Here is a 21,876-nt window from a genome sequence, read left to right as displayed (position 1 = left end):
GATAATCAGCCATGTACTGCATGTGCAGATCCATAAGTTAATGGTTTCCATGGCAATTTGTGTATGTGGAGGGATGTATCCATGTGTGCATTCATGTTTGTTTGTAGTTATGCTGTAAATTCAAATACTAAAATAGCAGAGCATACTGTAAATCAACCTTGACGTTTTTGTGTCAATGCGTGTAAGGGTACATGGGCTTGTGTGAGATACTATGCATCTGGATGCCATGTCTACTGCAACAGCATTACTCAATATTCAGTCAACATTGTGGGTCAGGGCGGCAGCTATGGCCGGCCATGAGTCCACTCTAAGGAGCTTCTACTGAGCAAGGTTATCTCCAGTAAAAGGTCAGAAGAGCTCATCATTGCCCTGTCCCCAGGGTCTCCTTCTAAGTAATGATATGATATCAATGCTGGCATGCTGTATGTGACAGGAGCATCATAAATTAATATGGACACTGAGGCTCCTATGGGAGAGCTTCCCTAAATGCACTGCATGGTCTGTTGCAGTAGTTCTGTCGGTATTTGAAAATACAATATTGAAGCAAGTTCTGCATACCAACATTAAATCACAATGCAGATAGAGTGCAAGTAATGAGAACAGATAATTCACTCCCTGCACAAATGCAATGCCATTCACAAGGCCAATTATTGCTGCTACAGTCAAGTGCTCTGCTTCTTTAAGAAATTAAAATCTGGATGTTCACATCATGTGGGTGTGATGTTGAAATTGAACTTCCACTTGCAGATAGTATTTAAAAAATAAAGTATTAGCTGCTTTATGACGTTAAATTGCTACTTCTCAAAAAGTGCTATCAAATTTGACAATAATTAGACAGCTTTTGCTTTGTTGTCAGTTGAAAAATGAAATGCTTAGCAGCAGAAAGGACAACAAATTTCTACTGACATCTATCTGTCTTCAGGCCGATGTTATTTACTTCTCTCGTCCTCCACCCTCCCGTCTTTGGATGATGAACGGAACGCTGCTTTTAGAGAGTCTCCCAGAATCCTCTATGGGCATTATTACCTTGACGGCCGACGGTCATGATCCTTTATTCTGACAGGCCAGTGGGGTCAGGTTGGCCCTCGCTGGCCAATCAGTGTCAACTTACAGACTTACTACAGAGAGATCCCCTGATACACCGACTGCAGAAAAGTGGAGAGTAGGGAGTGGATGTGTTTGTGTTAAAACATTGGTTTGTGCACATGCCATATAGAGTACATATGGGGACAAATACAGTTCTTATGAAGCTCAATGAATTTGTGTGTGTTTCTGATGGTAACAATGTGAGTACACTAGAGTGTGTAAAATTAAATCATTTTGCGTGAGGTCGGTTTTAAAAGCAAGCAGCACTGGTTTGGCTAGTTTGTGTACAGATTTGTCTAGAACTAAATGCATGTGTGGCTGGATACACATGCACATGTGTGTCAGTGAGAGAAAAAGGAAAGTGAGGCAGATTCTGCAATACTTCCTCCTCCCACACGCCTGGCTGCCAAGACAAGCGCGGGGGAATTTGTTTAATGTACAGCATTTATTCACTGCACACACGCTGTTGCACTACCGCTTCCTCCGTCGCATGAGACACTCCCTTGGCTGGGCAAGTCGCCATTAATAAGCCAATGTAAAAGGTTGCATGGCCACACAGCATGGAAGTTAAAACTCAGCTGAAATGAACATCTATCAAGATAGTGGAAATCTCGCCCGGCGTCCTGACAATAGCTTGCAGGTGAGAGCGTGCCGCTCATTGTTGTTTTTGCCGCTGATCAAGGGTTAAGTTATGCTTTGTCCACTCATGTGGAAAGCAGCTCCGGTTTGTTTTCTCGTGACCCTGCAACATATTGGCATTGAGTTTGGTCATGGTGCTGGGACAGATGGCCAAGCATTATGGTGCAAAGGCAAATTGGGAAATGAAAACATGCATGCTCAGAAATGAGTCCATGTATTTTCTCTCCAGCAACGTGACCACATAGGGTACATTCACAACATAAGAACAGGAAACTTTCACTCACTGAGCATCCATGAAAACATAAAAGCCCAAAGTAAGAAAACACTAGGCTGACCTACTCTGTGCAAATGTCAACAGGTCTGCAACTGGAGAAGTAAAAAAACTGGACATTTCAACCTTAAATGTCAACACAGCTTCTGCCTTGATGTGACAAAAGTAAAGAGATTTTGTTTCTCTTTGAATAAAGAAAATGTTGCCATGGTAGGACCCAACGTCTTCCTGCCCTGTCCTCACACTCACCTCCTTACTCTTCATAGTTCTCCAGGTACAAAAAAACTGATATGCCCAAAAGTAATTAAAAAGGAGAAAGTCGCCAGAGTATGAGGATAAGAGGAGAAAACAGAAAGGATGACGAGGAATAGGGAAGAAGAGGAAATGGGTGTGAAGCACAGAGAAGGTGTGAGTAGAACAGAGGGGGGAAATGTAATGTTTGAGGTAATCAATAGGAAGGGATGTGTCAGAGAAAAGCGAGAGGAAAAGTGGGAGGAGGAGAGCAGACTGTCAGGGGAGGAGAATATAAGTCAAGAAGAGAGAGGAGTCAAGAAGGGACAAGCTGAACGAGAGGAAAACAGTGCGGAAACGACAGGTGAACACAAGACAAAGGAAAAAGACAGAAGAGAAGACAGGCGGGGAGAGGAGAATGTGGAGGAGAATTAAGGATGAGCAGAGAGGAAAAGACAAGAGAGGAGATAATGGGGGAGGAGACGAAAGAACGAGCCAAGAGGAAGAGAATAGAATAGAGAGGAAATGACAAGTTGAAAAAAAAGATCAGAAAAAGGAAGCGATCAGGGAAGCCAAGGGGATTGAGGAAACAATAGTGCTTACATGCTGCTTCCATATGTGACTGATAAAGAGTTTGAGCGCTTGGCAGCTGTCTACAGTACACACTTATGAATTCATGTGCGAAAAAGTTTGACTCCAAATTTAGTTCTCTCACTTTTGAAAATGATAAATAAATTAAAGCTTAGTTATTTCCCAAAAAGATAGGTGCCTTGGTAGGCAAAATAAGACGTTAACATACTGGACTCTAACTTCCTGAAAAACAACAGATTTATCAAAACATTAGGAAGGAAGAGGTGATAAAGTTACCTTTGTCCTTTGTTGCCATCTTTTTGACACCATTTACCTTTGAATGATTTTAGAATTCTGTGCCGATGTCACATTCTTCTGCTTAAAATATGCCTTTAAGGTCTTTCATCATTTACTCAGTATAGAAACACATTCAAAGAAACAAAAATTATTTGCTTTAAAGCTTATGTGCTCATATTTAAAGATGACCTAACACAACATTTGTTTCAGTTTAATTCATATCACACAATACATACAGGAAGATTGTTCTACCGACGTACCACCAAGCCTGCCTTTCACTATCAGGAATTTAAGCTTTTTCCCAAAACAGTGCAAAATGAGATGCACATGAGAATTTACTGAATTCATTAAGTAATTGACCTCAGCCGTGTTACAGTACATATCCACTGCGCTAGGTTTTGATGCCTTCATTCTCTAAACATAATGTGTTTTAAAGCACTTATATAATAGCCTGGGTCATGACCAAAAGAACGAGATCTAGGGTACGAGTGGCTGAAATAGGTTTCCTCAGGAAGGTGGCTGGCGTCTCCCTTAGAGATATAGGGTGAGAAGCTCAGTCATCCGTAAGGAGCTTGGAGTAGAGCCACTGCTACTTGCATCGAAAGGAGCCAGTTGGGGTGGTTCGGGCATCTGGCAAGGATGCCTCCTGGGTGCCTCCATAGGGAGGTGTTCCAGGCACGTTCAGCTGGGAGGAGGCCTCAGGGAAGACCCAGGACTAGGAGGAAGGATTATCTCTAACCTGGCCTGGGAACACCTTGGGATCCCCCAGTCGGAGCTGGTTAATGTGGCTGGGGAAAGGGAAGTTTGGGGTCCCCTGGTTGAGCTGCTGGCCCCGCGACCCGATACCGGATAAGCGGATGAAGATGGATGGATGGATGGATAGAATAAGCCTGACGTCGTCATATTTAGAATCTAGTCAGAATTTGAGTCTGATACTGCTCTATTGGGCTGTGATTATGGGGCATGATTAGACTGAACCAAGAAAGAAAATGCCTCTTTGGTGACGAGGTTGATTACGTTACTGTTGATCATCTGTCCAGCAGCATATGAAGCCCGCCCTGACAATTTGATTGGTACGAACAGCTCTGGTTTGAACATAGTTGCACCACAACTGATCAAGTCCAGACCGAACTTCCCAACCTCAAATGTTTTTGGCGGGGCTAAGTTCGGCTGGCAACCAGGCTACTTTTACAGTGTTTAAAAATAAAAATAAAAAATAAAAAATAGGCTGTCTAGGTGGCATTACGTGTTTAAATAAAACTAAATGTTTCACAAATGTCATGGGTAAGATCCGTCCAGTGGTCACAATGTGCAGCTGTGGGTGCTCTCCTGATGTATGCCTGATGTCCTTTAACAAATTTCTACCAGTCTCTACCCACTGTGTAAGCTGCTCTGGTTTAGAGCTTTGGCTGAATGCCGAAAAATGCAAATGTAAAAAAGGAGAAGCGACATCATGGAAATTACTGTTTCAATTCAAAGGCATTTAGCAAGGCACTGAGGCACCAGCCGAGCCCCCTTTGGGTTCTGACAAAGAAATAATGAGACATGCATTGGATAATAACCTCCTTTAGTCATTAAAATGCATTCCAATTTACTCCAGGCGATATTCTGACCCACACAAGACTGCAAATGACCAAATGTCTACATGTCTGGCTAGTACTCTTCCTTTTGTTTTATCCAGTATCCAGTGTTCATTCATTCCAACTGTGTGGATGAATATGCAGCAGCAAGTCTTACATAGAGCATGCACAAAATACAAATGCAAATAGTTTGCACAATTAAGGGCTGCAAGTCGATCAGTGTGTTCCAGTCCTTTTCTTTTTACATTGGAAGGATGGGCTCTGAAAGGTGGTGCTGAGGTTGCTCCAGCACCCCCTGTTGACAAGGGGTGAAACAACACGGCGGTAGCATATCAGTGGTGCCTAGTTGCAGTATGAGTGTGTCTGCCACACCTGCTCACCTCTTTGCTGGAACAGCTCAAGATCCTGAGGCACACCGGATTTCACTAATGCAAAAGAGGGCTTCTGGGGCCATGGAAGCCAAATCTATATTGCCCACCACAGGTATATTTGAGCAGCCATGTCAGCCAAACTCTCAGGAAGGAGATTTTGTACAGACGCATTTGAGAGATCATTTTAGCAAAGCTGGTTTTTGAAATGGCTGCCCTGTGTCGGATAAAAGACGTGCTTTTTGCTTTTTTTGCAGAAATGCAAGAGAGAAGGTTTTTTGCCATGTTGAAGGAAAGATCAATCCCTTCATGAGCGGGGAATTTTGCAACTGGAGTACGGTAAATATTTTGATATTATGGTAGATTACAGCAGTCACATGTTGTCGACAGGATGTGAAAGAAACTTGTCATGTGTGTTATTCAAAGGAAAGAAGAGAGCAAGCTCACTTAGTGGCAGCAGCACGCAGTTCTGGTACTGGAGGCGGTTGTAGGAGGAAAGTGTGTAAGCGCGTGCACATACATACGCATGCACATACATTTATATTGTGCAGCACCACTCTGCAAATATACAGGTGAAACTTGAAAAATTAGAATATTGTGCAAAGTTAATTTATTTCAGTAATTCAACTTAAAAGGTGAAACTAATAGACTCATTATATGCAAAGTGGGATATTTCAAGCCTTTATTTGTTCTAATTTTGATGATTATGGCTTACAGCTTAGGAAAACCCAAATCCCAATTCAAAATCTCATAAAATAGAATATTGTGAAAAGGTTCAATATTGTGGGCTCAACGTGTCACTTTAATCAGCTAAGTAATCCAAAACACATTCAAAAGGTTCCTAATCCTTTAAATGGTCTCTCAGTTGGGTTCAGTAGAATTCACACTCATGGGGAAGACTGCAGACCTGACAGTTGTGCAGAAAACCATCATTGACACCCTCCAAAAGCCTGATTGGATGTTCTCAAAGTGCTGTATCAAAGCGCATTAATGGAAAGTTAAGTGGAAGGGAAAAGGATGGAAGAAAAAGGTGAACAAGCAGCAGGGATGACCGCAGTCTCAGTCAGGAAAAGGCCATTCAAAAGTGTGGGGGAGGTTCACAGGGAGTGGAGTTAGGCTGGAGTTACTGCATAAAGAGTCACCACACACAGATGGATCCTGGAAATGGGCTTCAAATGTCGTATTCTGCTTGTCAAGCCGCTGCTGAACAACAAACATCAGCATCGTCTTACTTGGGCTAAAGAAAAAATTAACAGGTCTGTTATTCAGTGGTCCAAATCCATCTTTTCTGATGAGAGTTTTGCATCTCATTTGGAAACCAAGGTCCCAGAGTCTGGAGGAAGAATGGAGAGGCACACAATTCAAGATGCTTGAAGTCAATGTGAAGTTTCCTCAGTCTGTGTTGATTTGGGGAGCCGTGTCAATTGCTGTTGTTGGTATACTGTGCGTTATTAAGTCCAGAGTCAAAGCAGCCGTCTACCAGGACATTTTAGAGCACTTCATGCTTCCTTTAGCAGACAAGCTTTATGGAGATGCTGACTTGATTTTTCAGCAGGACTTGGCACCTGTCCACACTGCCAGAAGTACCAAAACCTGATTCAATGACCATGGGATTACTGTACTTGATTGTCCAGCAAACTCGCCTGACCTGAACCCCATGGAGAATCTATGGGGCATTGCCAAGAGAAAGATAAGAGGCATCAGACCGAACAATGCAGAAGAGCTGAAGGCTGCTACTAAAGCATCCTGGTCTTACAAAACACCTCAGCAGTGCCACAGGCTGATAGTACCTATGCCACGCTGCATTGAGGCAGTAATTCTGCAAATTAATGCAGTCATTCATGCTTTTTATTGATTTAATGTAATATTCTGAGAATTTAAATTTGGGGTTTTCATAAGCTGTGAGCCATAATCATCAAAATTATCACAAATAAAGGCTTGAAATATCTCACTTTGCATGTAATGAGTCTGTATAATATATTAGCTTTACCTCTTAAGTTGAATTACTAAAATAAATAAACTTTTGCACAGTATTCAATTTTTCCAAGTTTCACCTGTATGCTTTGAAGTCTGCTGTCTTCAAACTCAGAAGAACCTGATTCAGCTGCAACACTGCTGGAAAATGCCCAGAGAAACCTGCGTCAACTAGTTTCCAGTTAAATACTTTGTGAAAAGCCTTTTTGTCATAGTGCCTTCAAATTCACTGACATTGTCAAGAGTTGCATTTAAAACAAACTCCTCACTCAACCAGAGTGCCTTTGTCCTGCAACCTCATTATTCTCCACAGCTGCCAACTAATCCTAACCTGTGTGCTCTGTCAGAGAACCTCCACACTCTCGAACACTCCAGCAATGAGCCACTCTGACTGAAGTTTCATTAGTGGGGGCCTGTTTTGTGCAGATAAGTGCAAAAGCGTCCATTATACTAACATGCTCTCAGCAGAGCCCTAGTCATAACTACTGCCATGCAACATTGGTTAAAAAGTCTATGAGGTGATCTGTCTGATGTACACCAGCACACACACAAGGAAGATCTTAGTGCTTAGGTTTGGAGTGAGCTCATGCGTGTACATTTTTTTGCATGTATAGATTGGACATCTGTGAGTGTTTTTGTTCAATGGTGAGTGAGTGTCTATTGGCATGCTGTATGCGGTGACTGATATTCAATTAGTCCACCTGCCACCTCTACACGGCCCGGCATTCCAGCGCTCGGTAAATCAGCTCACCTGACAGCACACAGATCAATATAAATATTAACTCCTCCATAAATAATGTTATTGTAGGCCCTCATGTTAATGGTTCATGATACGATGGTCGTGATAAAGTACAGCGCATGTTCTATTGAGAAGGTGCTGGGGTTTAACAGGGAGCGAAAGAAAGATAGACGGACTAAATCCCCTTCGATGTCCTTCAATTGGGAAGTTAGTGACATTGGTTTGGAAAGGCGCCGAGCTGGTCACAGCTGTGTTCCCAAGCCTGACTGGCTAGGGGGTGGGGAGGTTGTGAGTGTGTGTGGTGGATTGGTGGAGGGGTGGGGGTGGGGGGTGGAGGTTTAGAGTGGGAGGCTGTTGGGACTGGACACAGCGGATTAATTATTATAAATCATCTCCCAGGCCACATGTTTATGGCTGCTACTCAAACTGTTGCCTGACTATGCAATTTCCATCTGGTACACTGCAGTGTGTATACACTGTGTGTTTGCAAATCACAAGGCCTAGCGTTGAATAGAAGAATGGCTTTGCTGTTTGTGACAATGGCCTATATTTTTATTGTGACAGCAAACACATCATTGTAACGTCTTTATGGATTAGCAAGTAGCTGGAAAGAGATGGCTGTCATCAAACTGAGACTGTGGGTGGGGTTTTAAAAGGCAACCTATTCACTTCCCCACGGGGTCAAAACTAGGGGAGAGAGGCAAAAGCTTCAGGAGTTTTTGTTTCAGTCATTCAGAGATGAAATGAACAGAGAATGCATGCTTTTGTCGGCAATGCTGTGTATCCACATACAGTTTTTGCACACATTTCTTTCAAGTAACTTCTCAGTAGCCACACTCCTCTACATGCTGGCTTTTGAGCAGCTTCACTGGTTCAATTGCAAAGTTTTGACAGAAGCTCATTGGTTACTAAGGGAAAGAGCAGTTTTACTGATTCACATGCTCCTTAACAGATGTTGACTTAACTTCCAGCATGCAAATTCAAATTAGGGGATGGTACAGTAAGTCACAAGCTTCTCCGAACCATCTCTTAGCTGTGGCATAAATTGTGCCCTGAGTAGCAGTACACTCATAAATGCATGCCTTAAGGGGTTAGCATTATCAACAAAGCATTCAAAAACACTGTGCAGTCCAATCATGAAATAATCGTAACATTTTAATTCCCATTTTCCATGTCTAGATGCTCCTTCTTTACACAATATTGATAAATTAAAAGAAAAGAAGAAAGATAAACCAACATGTTTTGTTATCCCCTCGCGGGCAACGGCTTGCAAATAATTAAATGAATGAATAAATCACTGCGGAGAAATATTAATCAGCTCTCACGCTCATATGCTAGGGAGGAGGTGGCTGATGCACTGCATGGTGATTGGTGGGGAGAGGAGCAAATCAATGTCACACACACACACACACACACACACACACACATAAATGTATTATTACAGTTATCTGCCATTGTGGAGTATTCTGGGAAATATTTCTTGCCAAATATTTGGCTTGAGTCATGATGTCAGCTCCCATCACACACACACACACACACACACACACACACACACACACACACACACACACAAAGCCTGGATCATCCCCGCTAATCCACTCTCATTAAGGATGACCTGCATGATAGCGTGCCACCACTAGCAGCTTCCAAGGCCCCCTTTAACTACACATTCAGTACGTACACCCCACCACCGGGGATGTGTTGCCGTTTTGATTGTGATTTTAATAAATTACTGCAGTTTGCATGTTTGTTTCCACTATTTGAGTAAACAGAACACCTGCCACACCTGTCATAGCTAATCAGGCCCGGTTTAATTAATAGCGACAAAGCTTGTATTTCACGGCAGTGAAGGCGACGAGTGTTTGAGCAAGGGAAGTTGAGCACTTTTCAATGCCCTCTTCAGAGAAGTGCTTCTTCAAACAGAGGAGGAATTCAAGATGAGACAAGCTGCGGGGTGACAAAGCTGGTGAATCACTTTTCTCTGGTAAAATGTAAAAGGATTCATAGTTTTAGCAAAACTTCAAATCAATTATTCAAACTCGTTCATTGTTCCGCGGGATGGAAGTGAAATAGTTTCTGCACTCAACAGTTTTTACCTGAGGATTGGAACCTAAATAGAATGTTCATCCTCAGCGCTCCTTCACATCACGAGAAGGTCACTGCCGAGTGGAGTCTACCTACAAGCCCCTTGGGCTGAACAAAAAATGCCACACGGATACTTCTCTTCCAGCTCTCTGCTTCCAAAATAACTCTCCCTCTGTGGGGTTCTTAAATAAATTACAGATATGCTATCCTCCCAAGATGCGATCTCTGTTCTCCAGCACAAATTAAAAATTTAAGCCCATTTAGGTTGGTGCCCAGTGTAACTTGAAGCAGTGTGGTTGCAAGGGCTGATATCCAACCAGAGTTGTGTCACAGAAGTACTTAGCAGTGATGCTTGTTGCTCTGGGCTCTGCATCCGGAGAGGAAGCAGGGTGGCCTTGATGTTACCGAGAATATATCATGTAACTGAAAGGTCATCGCCTTGATCTCACAGCACAACAGATTTTCTACCCGCAGCTACGTGTCGTGTCAAAGTGTCAAGACACCAAACTCTGACTTGCTCCCTCCATGTGAATCATCCTGTGTGACATCAGGAACCGAAGGCTCTCCTTTGAGTATGCCATTTTTTGTTTCAACCAGCCTGTCTTCCTATTCTTCAAAGTCACACACATGTCAACATGGTTGGTGCGGTGCGGTTGGCGCACATGGTGACGGCAAACCGACTAGACGCTCATACTGATGATGTGGTCAAGCGGTCAGAGCAGTAGGCAGAGGGGCTCCAAGAACAGTCTCTCTTCTCTTCTGTAGCCAATATTTGCAACGTGGTGTCCACGTTGTTGCAAAACCTTGGAGACGCACGGCTCGCCTCTGAGATCCTCCACACACAGTCGCCCAGGCCGCAGTTGCGTAAAATTGCCGTCCAAACCGCCCCATCTGCGCTGACCGCAAGACGCAAAAAACACATATTTTGTCGCATTAAAATTAGACGTCTTGAAAAAATTTAGGATTTAGATGCCCAGTAGGGCTGGGCAATATGGAGAAAATCAAATATCACAATATTTTTTACCAAATATCTTGATATCAATACTGCAACAATATTGTAGTGTTGACTATTTGGTGCTTTCACAAAATATGTACACGATGAGATTTTGGATAAATAATCATCAGTAATGTGGATATAATGACTAAGTGGGTAAAAGCAAATAACAAAACAGTTACAACAGTCTGGTAAATTCAGAAAATGACGTAAATTATAATAATAAGGTAATGCAACCTTTAAAACCAGGAAAAGACACCACTTACAACATATTACGATACCCAAAATCAAAGACAATATTTAGTCTCATATCACAATACCAATATAATATTATTAATAAGAATAATCAATATAATGCCCAGCTCTGCATCAGCACCTGTACAGACTTTTGTAATCGGGATAGGACAAGTTCACCACCAGATTCAAATTGACAGCTTCAACGATCATGGTTGACAGTAAAATGTTGTTTAGAAGTCAGTAGACTCGAGTCTACTAAGTCCAAATAATCACAGCGATTATCACTCAAATCATTTAATGAACTAAACAAATTAATTTGTCCTTTGGAGGACAAAAGCTGCATGCCAAAAAAACAAGATTACCAACAATCTCTAATGGTTGATTATTTAAAAAAAATAAAAAATACACTATTCAATACACCAAAGGATTGCCTGGGAGGCTTGCTCATCAGCAAAGCCCATCCTATTAATCTAGTGTTTTAGAGATGGGTAAGGACCAAAAAGTCTAATTAGGTGGGAACGTTCTACAAAAAACTTTATCCAGTAAAACAGGAGACACTGTGTGAAGTTAATGTCCTCCGATCCTTAAGCAGATGAGGGCTAAAGAAATTAGTTTGTGTGCGTGCATGTGTGCCGTGGATAGGGGGCAGGAGGAGCAAGGGGATTTAATAGACCCAACCCCACACTGAACCCAGAGAAAGCTTTTTGTCATTTGAGCTTAATTAACATATTCTATTCATTGCCTCAACTCTGGTGATAAATCAGGAAATAGTTCCTATTGTATCTTCCAAAGGGCGCGAAGTAAAGCATTTTCCTGTACCTGACATTCATTAGCTTGTGTCTATTTTAAAAAATGAGCAGAGCTTTGACCAACCTTGAGGTTTAGACTGTATTTGTCTTGGGGAGACTTAACTAACCGAGTGAAGATATGAAAAAGAAAATGTTCTGGCTTTTTTTGGAGCAGGAGGTTTTCCAGAGGGGAATGGCTTTCCTCCACTGAAGCATTGCCGGATTAACCTAATCAGAGGATTAATCAGACTTGAAACATTGGAGGATGTGCCGGTGGCCCCTTTATCCAACTATACCGGGCAACAGAATTAGGATAGAGAGCAGGTAGATGGCTTTCCCACAACCTCTCTCTCTCTAGAGGCTCTCTGCTTGCCAAAAGACCTAAGAGGCGGAGGGGGAATTAGAATTCCAGCTTGCCCCAACTGCCTTTTTGAAACTGGTCCCTCTTGAAAACCTCATATCATTTAGACGAGAGCTTATAAATTTAGAATTTGAGCTCTACTGGCAGCGTATCATGCAAAACAATGGTGTAACTAAGTGTAGGTTGTAATAATAATGCAATAACCCTGTTTATCCGCCTTAAGAATTTATCTATTATACTATAATATGCTTCCTAATTTTGTTTTATTCAGCTTGAAGTGCAAAAGTCAACCATTTTCTTTTGGTTTCAATTATTTTTGTTAGGTGACAACTTATAAACGGGCAAATCACTACAACATAATAACAGTAGTATCATCATGACAAGCTACGGTAAAGTCAAATAGCTTACATGTTAAATGCAATCTAACACCAGTCATTTACACCCAAACATATCTGAGGAGCATGTTCAATCCAGTGGACACCTTCCCACAATGCCTGACATGCAGATTTTTTTTCCTGCCATTTTACAGTTTAGGTGCAGCGTTTAAGCGTTTTTACGCACCGCCTAAGCGTTTGAACAAATAACAATGTGTAAGCATCTGGACGACGAGCCAACGCACGAGACAGGCGTCCGCTTGCTGTCTTCTGCAAATGTGCCACATGATGGTTAGCGTCCACAGTGGCACAAACAGTGTCACAGACACACACACTCCATGCATGTTGCGCACCCAGCTGCAGTCCACACGTTAGCAAGTGTGCAGTGGCGAGCGAGAGGTAAAAAGAGAGAGAAAGAGAGAGAGAGAGAGAGAGAGAGAGAGAGAGAGAGAGAGAGAGAGAGAGACGTAGATGTGTTTGTCAGTAAGTATGAAGTTAACTAAACGTGTTAGCTGTGAACCTAGAAGTGTAGTGTGTAGAGTTTATTCTCAAGCCAAGTTCCCATGGCCACCTGCTGGTTAAAGTAAAGAGGGTTGGCAGCCACGGAACTAGCGACAACTTCTTCACAGGCTCGCTGACTTAAGGTGGGCTGACATTTAAGGTGGACTATCCATTCTCATTTTAGTAACAAGTTTGTCCAAGTTCTGCTTTCGTGATTTCTCCTTTTGCTGACAGGGACAAACACTACGCTTTATGTAAATAATTATGCAATGATGTCACTAATATGCAAATTGGTGTATGATATCATTTGTATCTAAAAAGCAAGGGAAAACCCTGCTTACTTGCATTCAAACTCTCAAAGGACTACTCAGGTCTGATTTCTGCCTCTTGAAGTCACTATTTAAGTGCAATCCTGCTTCCTTGCAGGGATTTAAAGACACGATGAGCCGATTGCCCTCGAAACTGGCAGAAATTAGCTCTTGCTTTGCCATGTTTGCCTGACCCTGTAATAAAGTATCCAATCTGTGAGGCCAGGCACTTTATATTTTTTAAGCCTGTGACCACATGTTTATGAGCAGCCCTTGGAAATTTGTCTGACAGAAAAAAAGGCATTTGCAGTCAATCTGCATTACAGAGATAAATAAATAAAACGTAGCACTTATCAGACTCCATCTGTCTGCCTTAAATTATGCTGCAACTAATCTCACCACCTAGGCTCAGCACAGAAAAATATAACCGTAGCACATGCCCATGAGAAGAAAACAAGAGAAGCCTGCAGTGTGAACAGGGAGGGCATCATTGATCCCAGCTCCCTGGTAGACAGGCCATCGATTGCAGGATACAGCTGTGATACTTGGCACACCTTGTTGACTCCAACCACAACTTTGAATCAGCTGCTAACAGTGAGCATTTTTCTCCTTCCTTTTGTCAGCTGACCAAAAGATGCAGAGAAGAGAAGAAGGGGGGGAGGGGGGAGGAATCCTACACTGTCCTCACATAATTGTGTGGGAACATCATTTTTCAACCGCAGCTTTGCTTCCATCCCCAGGGGGCACTTTTCTCAAACAGTGATCATTATGTTATGGAAGCTGCTGCCGGGCAGGGTTGAAAATGCAGCTGGAGCCAATGAGCAGAGGCATACACTCCTTGGGGTGCACAGGCAAACACACATGGGAGAGCCATCGAGGGGAACGGGAATAAGAAGGAAAAGTCGAAGTGAATGCAGGTGGCCCATATTTGATCTTTTGTATTCCCCGGAGATTTATCGATTCTGGAATCTCATCAAGGCTTTTTTTTTGCGGGGTTAAGTAAAACACAGACATCAAAGATCAATGTGTTTTTCTTTGCACCCCTCCTCCACAAGTGGCCTTCCTACACCCAGTGTTCTATTTAAAGATTTGAATCTCGCAACATTCAATATGACTACACTTAAAAGAGAATATGTGAGAGGAGAGCAAAAAAAGCACTTCAAACAAGTAGCGGCAGGATGCATGGCCGTCTGATCAGCCAGTGTTTCATCTTCGCCACATTATCTCCAAATTCAATATTGGTTCTTCAAACACTCTGAAAAAAGAAGGGGCTGTTCTGTCTAAGCTCTCCTGCTATTTATGGATCCAGACCATATTTAGTTGTTGTTTGTCTCCTGTTGGTGTCCCCTCCCTGTCTCCTCAATCCCTGCCAAAAGCAAGCCATAATATATACAGTATATATAGAGCTGATGCATAGACATTGATTTCTGGTGAAAAAATACAGATTCACTGTACGTTGGAGGGTTGTCTGTCAATGCTCAGCCAGTCTTGTTATTGACTCCGGGATGCTACTGATAACAGTTTGACAAATGCGCCCCACTCTTCCTCCTTCAACAAACAATACATCTCCCTATGTCCCCCTGTCGACCACCTCTATGAGATCCTATTATGATGTGATACGATATCACACCCTGGCTGAGTACAACCAGAAAGTGCTGGTGAGAACAGAAAGGCATTGTGGGTATGATATGAAAATCCTGCCAATGTTCATAAGAAGATACAAAATCTTTAGAACCCATCTAAAGGGATTATAAATCATCCCAGTCACTTAGTATGAAGTTTCATTGCCAAGACATTAAGATACAGTGACTCTGCTGGATACACCTTCATAATAGAGTCCTTTGTGGCAAGACATTTGAGTGATCAGATGATAAAATAAGGGTTGACTCAATTGCTAACTCAGTTTTTGGAATTCAAAATTGAAAACCTAAAACTTGGTAAAAGGTAGAGCAGGAAGTACTGAGGCTCCGCAAAATCCAATGGTCGTTTACAGAAGAAAATTTGCCGTATTACCTGAGCTTTATGTGTATGCAGTTAGTTGGTTTAGACAACTTTTTTAAACTAATGTTGATAGACTATTGCAAGAGGGGGCTTTTCACTTACGTCATAAGTATTCTTCCAGATTATAAGTCTTAAAAGTGATGAAATTGCAGTCATAACACCCGTTGTCTAACCTTTATGCTCACAGCAAAAAGACATTTTGTGTTTGACAATTTATTTTCACAAAGAAACATAGTGAACTAAGGTTTTTGTTTTGTTTTTGGTAAAGGTTTTAGGTAAATTCTTTTAAAAAACCCAGACAAAAAATTGTTTGTCCTACCACTGGCTCTTAGATACGGCTCCACTACAAATCCTGTTCATAATCCAAATATTGGAATACAATTCCTCATTTCCACCTGTGTTCATTTGAACAGAATTAGTCAGCACCTCTTTGGCGCTCTTTTAGAGAGGCCTTTCAGTGACTATTTAACAGGCACACACAGAGCTTGTGTTGCCATTCAGTTGAAAGCTATCATCACACCAGGATAGTTTTCTTCAAAACCCATCATCACAGTCGGGTAATATAAACACATGTTTGCATAGAGAGGGAATACGTGCATGCAGCATATATCTCACAGTCCGCTGGCTAACTGGGAGATTCCTTCAAAGACCTTTAGATTGAACAGGAGAGTGGTAATTACGTGGTTATATTAGCAGCTAAAATTAACAGCTACAATGTATTACGGATAGAGCTGTGTTTTTCCATGACATGTACACAATAACAAGAGTCATTGTAATTACACAACACTTTCTTCAGCATAGCACAATGCTGTAAAATGTAAAGAAACACTTGCATTAAAAAATCATTTATCGTAAAATAGATGAGCAGCAAAGGCAACACTTGCACACAAGGTTTTTTTCAAATAATTAGACACCAGTTTTACCAAGTCTCTGCTCAGATTAAGTAAGAAAGACAAAAAAAAAGACAAAAGGTATTGAAAAACAGAATTCATGCTAAATTGACCTTCTCTAAAATGATACTAAAACTAAACCAACTAAAATCCTATGCATCAGTTTTAAAGACTTGCTCATGTTTCATATGACCTCTCAGTAGCTGTGGACTGGTGGCCCAAAGGCATCACGGCTTTAGAACGGAGCATGCTAATGTTAGGTGTGGTTTGTGTCCCTTGGTGCTATTTAGGACAGTGTGATAAGAGTTCATCTCCTTCACATCCTGCTTGTCTCTCTGTCTGAGAGCGAGTACAGAAATAGTGTTTGTCACCAACCACACAGCAGGGCACCTTTCACACACCGTGTCCAACAAGCCTGGACGGAGGCGCCAATATGTCTGCCAATGTGTGTAGCTTTTCAGGATATATTGTAAGCTACCAAATGCATGTGTGCCAGTAAGTTTCTTTTATGATTTTAATAACAAATGCTGCAAGTTATCACTGACAATTTTTTTAATTCATTTAATTAGTTTTTTACATTAAAATGACATTTACAGTTTTTTCCTCTCACTAATTACATACATTTGAATTTCTTTTACTTGGAGGGTAGCTCAATTGCTTTTGGTGTGGTACAGTATTAATATCATCTGACTTTTCTCTGAAAACTGTTTTATAAATTCTTATTTTCATGGTATTTTACCAGCGTAATCTGTACTGAGCCAAACTGTGCACAAAACTCAAATGGGAAAACATTCAGTACTGTGCCAGCTCGGAATGATACACTAGAGCAGAAGAAAAATGATCTGTGAGGGTGAGGGGAGCAGCAACAGATAAGAGGATTACTCCATTATTATCTGTCCCAGGGGCTGTTACCCCAGAGCAGAGGAACATGGTTAAAAAGGGCAAGACCTTGAATTTTCCCCCTGACATGCTCACATGGTTTAAGCGAGGCAGAGTTGCTACACAACATACTATCCCACTCTGCAAAGGGCAAAGACATGTTTTTAGCCCAAGCTCAGACGCAGCATCGGAAGGGTGTGACCTTGTTCTCGTGTCCAGCCTTCCTCTAACCTTCCTCCAGAGACACTGGATGGAGGGACCTGATTTCTGGTTTGGAATGAGAGGTTACGTGTTCTTTCAACAATCTGGGGATTTTTTTAAAAGTCAAAATGTTTATCCTATAATCAGATTAAAAAACATTTACTTGAAAAGAGCCTGACAAAGACAGCCCAAAAGGTTAATAGTGCTCCTTAAAGGCTAGATGGTGTCAGTACAAAAGAGATATACCATAGTATCTGGAAATATTAAACATTACGATAGGCAGTCTTAATTTTGTGTGCACGGGGACCCCAAAGTGTCGGACTTTGAAAAGCCCTCGGATAGGCTATATCTTTTGATATCCAAAAACAGATTTTCAGCATTTTCACTTGTATTTCCCCAATAAGGATGACAATCATTGTGGCTATTTTTTGACTCTGCCAGGACATGCAAACACAGTTACTTAACTCTGAGATTTTCTCCCCAAGTATTCTGTAAAATAACAGAAATCCAGAAGAGATGCAAATGGGACTATTGCTTATTATAATTATTATTAATTAATAAAAATAAACACACACACAAACACACAAACACACACAAACAAACACATGCACACACAAAACAAAATGCACATCTAGCCAGATAACAGTGTTTTGCAGTGTTTGTGTGGGCGATTGAGGCAGGGCTCTCTCTTTCGCTTAAACAAAGACATCAAGAGTGTTTGTGTCTCCACGTCAAGACTGAGGCGATAATTACTGTCATTCTAACAGAAAGCTCAAAGCTCGTGTGGAAATTAATGTGTGTTAGCACTGTCTTTGTAAAATAAACCTACACCAGCTGTTTGAGGCTTCATTTCAGGAAATGCAACTGTCTTTCCACTCCAATTCAATTGTATTTGACTCTTGGCCGTAAGCGCCATGTGTAACGTAAGATGAGAGAGCATGTAGGGCCCTACTGTTTTGCTCAAGGACATACTGATAGAGGAACATTAGCGGTTGCATAGGCTACTCCAAACTAGCCACTGAAGCGTTAATAAACGTTTAGCATTTAGCAACATGTACCTGCGGTGTGCAGATAAGGGTTCAATACATAGCTGCAGGGGCATTATTGGCTTTGCATTTCAAAATTTTCATGCAATTAGGACACCTCGTCCGCACATTTGAGACTTGTTTATAACACAAGAGGCCTTTGACACCCTGTAGAAAGATTATTTAAAAATAACAAACTTCTACAAACTAAATGAGAAAATATTCAACCATTTGTCATTGCTTTTTAAAATGACACATGATCAACAAGATGACGGCAATCTCCAAATGCAATAACTAAAGTTCAAAATCTGAATGAGAAGCAATTTATTTTAAAAGTCCAATGCTGGCACTAGCAAGCAGGTGAAAATGTTGATATGAATATGAATTTACAACTGTTCCCTTACCATGTTGCTGCATTGTTGCAAAATAAGAAATCCATTCATTAGCCAAAGTCTGATCAATTTTTTTCAGCATAACCACAAGCTTAACCTGACCCTTTTCAGACCTTAAGCCAAACCATAGTCCTTGGCAGTCCTTATGTTACTTGATATTCAATTACAGCATGGGACTACCATTACAAGTGTAACCTTCATAGGTAGTTACAAGGTCCAAATCCCACTGAGCATTCATCAAGAAGCAGGATGCCTTTTGACTTAGGTGCAGCGCATTAGCCGAATAACAAGAAAAACTACCAACTTATGCCGTCATGTGTGGTTGCGCAAGCTTCTCTGTCCCCTCCACTACGTGTTTGACCGAGGGCTGGGCCTAGCACGCACGCATGCATGCACGCACGCACGCACGCACGCACGCACAAATGCTCACTTGTTAAGCTAAAAAGTTAATTGTAGGGATGTGATGTAACAATGAATTGTGAATTGGGTTAAAACCAATATAATGTGTAAAATGTATACCTGGTTGAGATTTTTTGTTTTTAAATTGCGGTGCAATTTTTAAACAGACTAGGGCGTGACACTAGATACATTACACAGCTGGTAACATTAGCCTACCATTAGCTAGTAGCTGTCTTAAAAAGCTAACAGCTAAAGTGTATAAAATATGACTGTATATCGCTGGAAAAGGATTCAAACACAGAGACAACAGTGCAACAGTCTGCAGCTGAAGACAGAGTGTAGACTAGCTGCATTCTGAGACGCTATGGCTACTTCCACAGTCTGACTTGAGAAACTGACAGAGAAACAACAGAGACGGGGCTAAATGGTGCATTCAATCTAACTCGTAAACTGATGCATTCAAAGTTTTGTAAAATACTCTAGAAGTAATGAGTAAATAGAAATGAAAAGGTAAGCAAGAGGCCGAGTTACAGTATTAAAGAGAAGTGCAGAAATACATTTATACAAAGCTTTTCAGTGTAAGAAGAAAGATATGGGACTATCTAATGGTGTATTTCCACTGCTAGTACCAGCTCGAATTGACTCGCCTTGACTCACCTCGACTCGGCTCGACACATTCTACGTCCGTTTTCCATTGCAAAATGAGTAACGCCTCAGCGTGGCTGGTAACCATAGCTACGCGTGATGATGTAATTTTCAACGAGACTCCCAACAGCACGTCGGCCACTCGCCACAGCCAGAAGAAATGTTTTGTTTCAAAAGAAGCTGAAGGAAGCAACAAAAATCCCCGCTAAAAAAACGGGAGTTTGGGAATTCCAACGGAGTTCAGACGTCGACATGACGGTTGTTCGCCGACACAAAAGGGTAAGTTAAGTTTCCTGGTAACGTTAGCTAACATTTGCATGTGTTCAGCGTTGCAGTCAGTATTTACTATACGTTAGCGTTGTATAAAGTACATGAACTTTAGGAACCATGATTACACACCAACATGTGTGCTGTGTACCGTTTGTGTTTCAGAGCATTCACGCTTTGCAAAATTGCCGCCGCAGACCGTCTGGTGGGCTATGTCCGACCAGTGAAATCTCTGGCTCTGACCTACTGTGCTTTGTATAATCTTTATGAGAGTCACGGACAGTCTTATGACAACAACTGGGATGCATCTGGGACAGCAGAGCCGGTGGTGACACTGTCACAGGGTGCAGAGGAAGAAGACCGGGATGTACGGGAGGGTTTGATGCGCTAATTGAAAAGCTAAATAAAAACTTTTCATTGATAAATTGTCTTTTTTTTTTTTTTTAAATAACAGTGTGCAATATTGGAAACGACATAAAGCCCCTAATAGCCCTTAATATTGAACAGTTGATAAGTGAGAATAGTGCAGAGAGTCAATAATCTGTCGGTGTCTGGCTAGATTTTTTTTAAATGTCCCGTTTGTTCTGGACACACACTCCGCACTCTTGTTTGCTAAAAACGCAGTGATCCGGCCAACCAGCGGTCTGCAGGTTTTCACGTCACCTTTTGGTATCGCCTCAGCTAGCTTGGAACCTCAACTGAGGTAGTACTAAAAAAAGTACCTGGTAGCAGGTCCCAGGGACTTTTTTTCGTAATGGAAAACCAAAAAAGGCGAGTAGAGTCGAGGCGAGTCGAGTAGATACCACGCAGTGGAAAACCGCCATAAGAGAGTGACATTTTGGGGAAGTTGCCCACTCTCAAGCAGACCTGTCACTTGTCCTTACTAACTTAACAACAAGGAAATTCATAGAAAATGTTCAATGAGGATAAAAATGAGATTTCAGTCGAAATGTTTTAACATTCCCATGACAAACTAAATCTAGTTACTCATTAAGGCATGTTAAAAAGAGAGGGGAAGCCTGCCTGGTTGGTAGAAGAAAGCCTTGCTGAAAGATAAGCATGCAACAAGTGAACTGTAACTCCTTGAAAGCTCAGGAGATCCTCACAAATGTGTAAGTGTACTGTCAACAGTGAGGGAAAAAACACAGAGACAAGAGAGCGGGTACATTTTGGAGCAATGTTTCGAGGAAAATGGAATTTCCTCTCTCTCTTTAACAAGATGAGTGACCTTTGCCCTCTGGGTGGCTCTCTCCTCCTGTTTCTCCATTAGGACATGGAGACAGACAAGCACAACACGCACATACACATACACAAAGGCATTTGCAATTTCACTCTAAAGCAGCCCTCCTAATACACACACAGGCGTATACTGTGCAACAGTCAATATTTTCTAAAGGATAGCCTCCCTTGAGAACTGCAGGCAATCTGAGTGGGGCCCCTGCAATGAAAGGGCCCGTGATTGCATTCGACCGTAGCCCTTACAAAGATGTCGTACATCAAATGCCAACAGATAAAAAGCCATCCGCGAAGAGTTAATCAGCAGAGGAGCTTTCATGGCCACGCTGCAATTTGTCTCAATATCATGAAAAGAAGACAGGCTCTCATAAAAAAACACCAATATATATAAATACATAGCCACATTTGTGTTTCATGTAGTGCTGCATGTGATGTTATCTCAGACTACTTCATGGCAGCCAGGGCTGCTTTTATCTTACCATTTGCTAATACTGCCTGACCTTGAGAGTGAGGTGTGTGTGTGTGTGTGTGTGTGTGT

The 21,876-nt window shown here is 41.8% G+C and overlaps 1 protein-coding gene across 20 annotated transcripts in view; it reads right to left on the bottom strand.

Annotated features, from left to right (window-relative positions):
* The window catches only part of ptprsa (protein tyrosine phosphatase receptor type Sa), a 241,274-nt gene that overhangs the window by 191,545 nt on the left and 27,853 nt on the right, over positions 1 to 21,876 (bottom strand). For 19 of the 20 annotated variants that reach the window (XM_032526600.1, XM_032526609.1, XM_032526605.1 and 16 more), the window contains exon 2: positions 4,920 to 4,969. The exons of the other annotated variant lie outside the window; for it this stretch is intronic. The gene's annotated coding sequence lies outside the window, so the exon portion shown is untranslated. The remainder of the gene's footprint in view (positions 1 to 4,919; positions 4,970 to 21,876) is intronic. 20 annotated transcript variants of the gene reach the window in all.

The sequence above is a fragment of the Etheostoma spectabile genome, chromosome 9, assembly GCF_008692095.1.
Source record: "Etheostoma spectabile isolate EspeVRDwgs_2016 chromosome 9, UIUC_Espe_1.0, whole genome shotgun sequence".
NCBI lineage: Eukaryota > Metazoa > Chordata > Actinopteri > Perciformes > Percidae > Etheostoma > Etheostoma spectabile.
Note: the sequence above shows the minus strand (reverse complement) of the source record. Positions and strands in the feature narration are given on the sequence as shown.